We start from the raw sequence: 6,549 nt of genomic DNA, 5'->3' as shown, positions 1-6,549 counted from the left end.
GGGAAGTCAGGGCAGAGGGTGGGGGGGGGAGATCAGCGAAGAGGGTGGGGCTGGGGGAGGTCAGTGCAGAGCCCACGGCCACGCCTCCTGCTCTGGGAGCTGCTGCCATGTGGACCCACAGGAAGTGAAAGATGAGGGGGAGGTGGGAGGTCTGACCTCAGCGACCCCAAGCTGCAAGCCTCAGCCCCTCGGTGGCGCTGGGCAGGCCCCGGGAGGACACAGAGCTCACACAGCACACCTGCACGCGCAGCAGGCCCAGTCAGGGGCTCAGGGCAATGGCTGACTCCCGCTCACCCGCACACAGGCTCACCAGGTGCTGACCGCCCTCAGGCACCTGGAGCCTCCCCCCCCCACCCAATGCAGCAGCGGTGGCCAGTTAAAGACTAAAGAAACCCCACAGCGGGGGCGCCTGGGTGGCTTAGTCGGTTAAGCCTCCGACTTTCGCTTAGGTTATGATCTCGCGGTTCGTGGGTTCGAGCCCCGCGTCGGGCTCTGTGCTGACTGCCAGCTTGGAGCCTGGAGCCTGTTTCAGTCTGTGTCTCCCTCTCTCTCTGACCCTCCCCTGCTCACGTTGTCTCTCTCTCTCTCCTTGAAATAAATAAAACATTTTTAAAAAAAAATTAAAAAAAAAAAAAAAGAAACCCCACAGCGGCCCAGCCCTTGCCTCTCGCCACGATGTGGCAGCCCCCAACTACAGTTCCCAGGATCAGACCCCCTACGTTCCCCTAGATCAGCCCCGAGATGGAACAGCCCCCAGCGCCCAGGAGGCTGCACCAGAATTCATCTGCAGCTCTGCTGAAAATGCAGATTCCTGGCCTGCCCGAGATGCCAATGCAGGTGGCTGGAGTGTGGCCTGGGGGCCACCACATGACCATGAAGGCTCCGCTCCACACTTCACAGGCCGGCCAGCCACCTGCGCCAGCCCAAAACGGCCCCGGCACCAGCAGCCAGGTAAAGCAGATAAAAACGCAAGGTACGTAGTTAACACCAACGTCGCCTGAGCAACAAATACCTTTTGGCATGAGTATGTCCCCTGCACTGTGTGGGACGTACTTATCCTCAGCAACACGTGGCTGTCTGAAACTGAGGTCCCTCGGCACAGCCGACCGACAAGCCTCCCAGGAGCCTCCTGGTCGCAAGTGCGCTAATATTTTCTACTCAGTTCTGTGTACTTGTTAAGATTAAGTGTTTCCAGGGGCACCTGGGTGGTTCAGTCGGATAAGCGTCGGACTTCGGCTCAGGTCATGATCTTGCAGTTCATGAGTTCAAGCCCTGCGTCGGGTTCTGTGGATTCCGTGTCTCCCTCTCTCTCTGCCCCTCCCCCGCTCATGCTCTGTCTCAAAAAAATATATATATAAAAATTAAAAAAAAAAAAAGATTAAGCGTTTCTAAAGAAAATTTAGCTTCCAAATGGTGACAAACCAGGACCGTAAAATACATACCCAGCATGTAGGAAACAGCCGTCTCCACAACCGCTTACAGCAATTACACGTTTACGTGACGCCAGACACACGGAGCAAAACAAGCTCAGGTGAGCTGCACCCACTGCGTTTTTACCAAGGCCGCTGGCATCCTGTCACCACCCAGGAGCCAAGCACTACCTAGAAGACCTCGGCCGGGGAAGCCGGGCCCAGGGGTGAGAGGCGCCGGGGAAGGAGGGCGGGGGCGGGAGCCACAGGTGGGGGACCAGCCGAGGGAGACCCTCGGGCTTCGAAGGAGACAGTGCAGCATCCACCGCGGCTCTTTGCTCTACACAAACCAAGGACACCTCCTGACCAGTCACCCAGCCCCCCTGGCTGCAGGGCACTGCACCCAAGCAAAAGGCAGCATCCACCCCGCCCCTCCCCACAGGTGCAAGTCCTCCCCCTGCGGGGGGGGGGCGGGGGGGCAGAGACCCAGAAGGAACAGGACTCAGCAGAGTGGCACGGCGGCCCCCTGCGGGCAGGGGTGGGGGGACCTGGGTCACCAGGGAGCCTCAGTGCAGCACAGCCCCCTTCCCGATGGCTGCTGGGAGGACCCACCCCCACAGCCTTCTCCCCACCCACTTCCTCAGCCTTCCCACTCCTGGGGGCGAGGGAGGGCTGTACTTATAGGCCCCGGGACCCTTGAGCCCAGGAAGCCCAGCCACACACCCGGGGAGGCCCCTCTGAGCGCCAGCTCACTGCAGCAGCTGCAGGTTGCCAGGAAATCTCTAGGGCGGGGCTCTCGCCTGGGACAATCCTGCCCCCAGGAACAGTGGGCGACACCTGGGACATCTGTGGCCGTCACGACTGGAGGGCTGCTGGCATCGTGTGGGTGGGGCCCAGGACGCCCTCAGCCCCCACAGCACCCTCAGAGAGCGATCCAAGCCCAATGTCAGTCAGCAGTGCCGAAAGGAAGAGGGCCGAGCCTAGAAAGTGTCCTCAGCAGAAATTCCCAACAGACCTATCAGTGCAGCTGAAGGAAAAAGGCGGCGGCCCAGACTGGGGGCCAGGGGACTAGGAGGGTGGGCAGTGAGCGCGCAGAGCCGCAAGCCCCCCAACCACGCTCCCNGCGGGTTGACTGGGGGCCAGCGCAGCCTCACAGGTGGCACAGTAAAGGTTCTGTAAAGACGTCTGCCTCCCAGCAGGGCTCCTGACCACGTCTAGAACCAGCGAGAGAGCCTTCAGGTGGCTGCGTCAGGTGAACCACATCCCTGTCCCCCAGGGCAGCCCCCAGCTTTTCTGAAAGTCTGGGATTTCATTTCTAACCCAGAGGCACCCAGATGAACCTGCAGAGACTAGGCCCTTCCCAGGCCCTCAGCTGGGAAGCTGCTAGAGGCACTGCCTGACCGAGGGGTGCCGTCTACAGCCCTGCGACCACAGGCGGGCAGAAGGTTCTGCTGGGCCCACCCTCCGCCAGCCCGGCCACCCTGCCTACGCAGCGCCCAGCAGCCCGGTCTTGGGACCACAACAAGCAGAGACCCCCAATGACGGGCACAGCCACCAAGGAGCCCTGCAAGCAGTTGCCTGTGGAGACCACGTCCGCAGAGGGGAGTCACCCAGTCTCTCCAGACCCAAGACCAGGTGAAGGGTCAGCTCCAGGGAGGCTCACAACTTTCTTCAGAGTCTAAGATATCACAGCCCAGTGGAAGGCAGGTAACACGTGTCACGTCCCTTCCAGCCTCTCAGACAGCAACTGCCCCCCGCCCCCCCACCTCGGATCCTGCCATGGCCGGGGGTCCCCCCGGGCACTACTCAGGGTCTGGCAGGAGGCTGTGAGCAGCGAGAAAAGGGGAGGCTCCTCGCCCACCCGCCAAGAACGCTCCTGGACTGGCGCCTCCGCAGTGCAGAGGGACCAATGGCCCCTGGGTGTCCACCAAGGCAGCGAGGGCCCTTGCCCCCACCCTCCGCTGCACACACTCTGCCCACACTGGTCTGCACCACCACCCTCTCCGGTGAGGGACGCGCTCCTCCGTGTCATCACAGCTCTTCAGAGCCTCGGCGGGTATAACCCCAGAGCCGATCTCGCACCCCAGCTCTGCTCTGCTAGGTCGTTTGCCTTCCTTCTCCCGCCACCGGGAACTCATAGGAATAAACCAGCATTTAACTGTGGCTGTTGCTGAGCTTCCAGAAGGGAAAAGACCCATCCCAAGGGGGAAGCTCCCAGAAGGAGGCCTCCGGCTGCCCTCCAAGGTTGGGCAGAGCACGCGGGAGGCCTTCTGGAGGAGGTGACAGCAGGGCCAGGACCACGGTTTCCTTGGGAGCAGGAAGACACGGCTTCTGAGCAAAAGCTGTGCCGTCGCTCACCACTCTGTGACGGCGCCTCCGCCTTGCGTGGACCCCCATGCCACAGGGCCCTGCGTGAGCCCGGCCTGCACCCTGCAGGGGGAGACGCAAAGGCAGGCCAGCAGCCACGTGCAGGGGGAGGGGAGCGCCACCAGCGGGAAGAGGCCCACAGACGCCGCCACGCCCCCTCCCGCGTGGGCCGGGCGGGTGGGCGCCATGGGCACCAGGAGCATGGATGTGCGTGCTGGCCTCCGCGCTCAGCAGCTCAGGGAGGCGGCCCAGCACGGGCCCCCAAACCTCCAAAGGGGGAGAGGGCTGACTCAAAACCGCCCCAGGTGGGGTCCTTCCACACCCACCAGGACATGGCTGGGGTGTCCCCTTCCCCAAAGGCCCACTGAATGCACTACACGCTAACATCCCCAACCAGTCACCAGCCTGACTGCCGTGTGCTGCAGACACCACGGCGCCCCTCGGGTGCAACGGGCCAGGGGACACGGACGCGGACCACAGCCCCAGCCAGCACGCCCGCACCTACCTGACCAATGCCACCAGGGGCCTGGAGGCTGACAGGGCCGGCACCCAGTGCCCTCCGGCCCCGCCTCTCCCACTCCTTCCCCAGCCCTCTGCCTGCCACCTGACCCATGGCCTTGATGACCTTCTAACTCCTCCTCGTAGGAGACGGGGCCCCAGCTGCTCAGCCCTGGGTTTCCAGGGCCCACCTGGGAAGAATCTGCCAAGATAGAGACCCCACCCGCTGCCCTGCCACAGCCAGGACAAGGGACCCTGCTGCTCGAGAGGTGGCCTGGGGCAGCTCCATGGGGGCCGGGGGATGGGCGACAAAGCCAACCATGGGACAAGGTTACTGGGCATCGCAGGAGAAATGCCACCTCCGTAAATATAGCTGTGAGGGAACCGGGCCCGTGGGGGCCCCAGACGTGTCCCAAGCACTTGCTCAGACCCACCTGTAAATCCCCAGTGGCACAGGTGACCCCTCTAGGTGTCTGGAACGCCTACTGACAGGCATGCTGGCTTCCCCAGAGCGGCGATGAGCAGATGGGAAGGCTTTCAACAAAAAAAAAAACCTCACCTACTTCCTCTTGCTACCCAGAGATAATTACTATGTAATTAAGAGGAAAAGGAGGAAAGTCAGCTGGAACCGGAAGCAGTGTTCAAAGAAGTCTGTCTTCACAGGGGCTCTGTCCTCCCAGAGCAGGGACACGCCCAGGGGCAGGTAATGAGACACTCATCCCCAATGGGCTCCAAGCAAATTAGAGGTAGTCAAAATCACACAACAAGCCCCTTTACCCATGAAGGTCCAACTGCCAACCTGAGGCAGAAAAAGCGAGCCCGGTCCCCCATGGCCACTGCGGAGCCTGTGGGGCTCTGACCACCGCTGGGGCAGGGCACACGGGTCCAGTCAGCTCCTCTCACCACCCCCCCCAAGGCCCCCACGCAGGTCACGCCTCCACCAGCCCAATTCGGCACATGCAGCGGGCCCCCCAGGCCCTCAGTACTCAAGCACTTTCCAATTCTCAGAGGCAGGGCCACCGATAAAACCCCAGCCGGGGGAACAGAGCACCTCAGGTGTGAGCACCCCCTGTGCACTGCTGGGGGTGCTGCAGCCAGTCCCCACCAATCAGCCTGCCCAGCCTAGGGGTCCCTTTCTGGGGGCACAATTTGGAGACAGGAGTGAAAAACAAAAACAAACTACCAGGGAAACCACAAACTTCCCCCTTTAAAACCTGTGGGCCTGGCTCCCAATCTGTCCTTGTCACAGACACCACCTCCTTCAGTGACCAGATCAGGTCCCTGCGGACATCACTCCCTACACTGGAGCCTTTGTGCTCCCACTCATCTCTCACACCCACGAGGTATAGGGGCCCGCAGGGCGGGGAAACGCCCGAGCCTGGCCATGTCCTCCAGGGCAGCGACGGAGGACCCGCTCAGCCGGAGCCCCAGCAGATGGAGCCCCAGCAGATGGACGGTGTGTGCGCACCCCGCAGGCCCGGGTCCTCTGTGGAGGGCCTGGGAACAACGTGCTGGAGGCCTCGGGGGCCAGTGCCCACCGACGATGCCGTCCAGAGGCCAAGAGCCCCAAGCCTGCCTACGACGACAGCCCACAGCCCCTAACGTGAAAGCTTCCCGTAAAAAGTTGGGGCAGAAGGGGGACAGGGAGATCAGCGTGGCCACCGCCCCGGGCGCATAGACATCTCACCCCCTCCCTGATCCAAAGTGTTTCCGGAAAACAAAACCGGTGGCGAGGGCGGAAGGGGGAGGGCACAGCCACACCGAGGCAGCAGTTCCCAAGCGGTGGCGTCTTGCAACAGGTCCCCCTGAAACAGACCCTCCTGCTGCGGGTCTCCAGCTGCAGCCCCTCCTCCGCCCCAGGGCTCCCCACCCCCAGCTCCTGCTCGTCCCTCAGGGCCTTCAAGACCACAAAGCTAGGAATGGGTGGATGGGCTGGGGCAGGGGTCCAGGGTGGAGGGTGGGGGACACGGGGACTAGAGTCAGGGGACAGTGGAGGACAGCAGGGCCCGCAGTCAGGGCACACGGGGAGGGGGCAGGTGAGGGGTCCGTGGGGCAGCAGGGTCGAGAGTCAAGGGCCTGTGGAGAACAGCGAGCTCTGGGGTCCGGGGTCGGTGAGGGCCGTGAGGTCCGCAGCACAGGCGTCAGCCGGAATGAGCAAGGCCTGAGCCCGGGAGAAAGGGCAAGGTCTGGAGCGAGGCGGCGGCGGGTCGAACGCGGGAGTCCACGGGCTGCGGGGGACGTGGGGCTGGAGTCCGGGCCCGGGGGGCGGGGGAGA

Source organism: Crocuta crocuta, unplaced genomic scaffold (genome assembly GCF_008692635.1).
Source record: "Crocuta crocuta isolate KB4526 unplaced genomic scaffold, BGI_CrCroc_1.0 scaffold443, whole genome shotgun sequence".
Taxonomy (NCBI): domain Eukaryota; kingdom Metazoa; phylum Chordata; class Mammalia; order Carnivora; family Hyaenidae; genus Crocuta; species Crocuta crocuta.
The sequence above is the reverse complement of the archived record's forward strand: the minus strand, read 5'-3'. Positions refer to the sequence as shown.